Source organism: Triticum dicoccoides, chromosome 7B (assembly GCF_002162155.2).
Source record: "Triticum dicoccoides isolate Atlit2015 ecotype Zavitan chromosome 7B, WEW_v2.0, whole genome shotgun sequence".
Classification (NCBI taxonomy): Eukaryota; Viridiplantae; Streptophyta; class Magnoliopsida; order Poales; family Poaceae; genus Triticum; species Triticum dicoccoides.
In genome coordinates, this window is record NC_041393.1 from 745,382,553 (window position 1) to 745,383,832 (window position 1,280).

Sequence of the window (1,280 nt, forward strand, 5' to 3'; positions counted from 1 at the left end):
CGCATGGGTTGAGGTGGACTTCAGGAGGACAGACTTTGAGCTGTTGCCATTCGGCTCTAGGAGGAGAATGTGCGGGAGCTGCCTGGCGAGGTGGTGCAGGCTTTCGTTGACCCACAGCGATGGTGGCGCAGGTTGGTAGCGGTGGAGTGACGTCATGCATCGACGATGTGGAGTCTCGGCGACGGATGTGTGATGATGGACTCGCGTAGGGAGATGACGGTGTCTGGCACAACACCAGTGGGTTGTTTGAATTAACCACGCAAAAGGTAATTGTTTTTTGTACGAACCAGACACAACACCACGTCGTGGTTAATTCAAATAACCCTCTGGGATAGGGCTGGACTAACGAGTAGCTCGGCTCGTTAAGCTCGTACTCATTAAGCTCGTACTCGTGAAGGCTCAGCTTGTTAAGCTCGTTAAGATTAACGAGCAGAAAACCCTGCTCGGCTCGGCTTGTTTGAAGCTCGTTAAGCTCGTCAGCGCTCGCGAGCACTCGTTAACAGATTATAATGTGTTATAATATACATGATGAATGTGTAGGTATGGTTTTCAAGATAAAATATTGTGACTACAAAAAGAAGTGAAATAGTATGTTGCCTCGTATGTCGATTAGATTAGATAGATGGGCTGAGGTGCTACAAAAAGTTTGTCATGTAATATGAAAATGTATGTTGTGTTGTTACTAACGAGCTTAACGAGCTACTCGTGAAACTCGTTAGCTAGCTCGTTAAGCTCGTTAAGCTCGTTAAGCTTAACGAGCTAAAATCAATGATTGGCTCTGTTCATTAAAAAGCGAGCTACAAGCTTAGAGGGTGTTTGTTTACAGGGACTTATTGGCTTAGGGACTTAAAAAAGTCCCTATAAGTCCCCATCTAAACCAAACAGGAGGGACTTATAGGGACTTAAAGTGGTCGTTTGGGACTTATGAAATAAGACTCTCAAGGAGGGACTTATAGGGACTTATAGTTGTAATATGGTCTTATAGAGACTTATAAGTCCCAAAAACCAAACAGGTAGGGACTTGGGACTTATAAGTTGGGACTAAAAAAAGTCCTAGGACTTATGAACCAAACAGGGCCTTAACGAGCCGAACTATTGAGCGCTCATTAAGCTCGCGAGCTACGAGCTTTTGGTCCAGCCCTACACTGGGAGTTTTATGTTAAAAAAACATACTGGGAGTTTTATGTTAAAAAAACATACTGGGAGTACTAAATTTGCCATCTCACCTTGTAAATTTAATTCCATATAATTTATCCGTGCGTGTAGTAAAAGTGTAAAAC

General features: G+C 43.5%; 1 pseudogene; it reads left to right on the plus strand.

Moving 5' to 3' along the window:
- Positions 1–568, plus strand: part of LOC119339650 — a 2,156-nt pseudogene extending 1,588 nt beyond the window's left edge.
- The last annotated feature ends 712 nt before the right edge of the window (positions 569–1,280 follow it).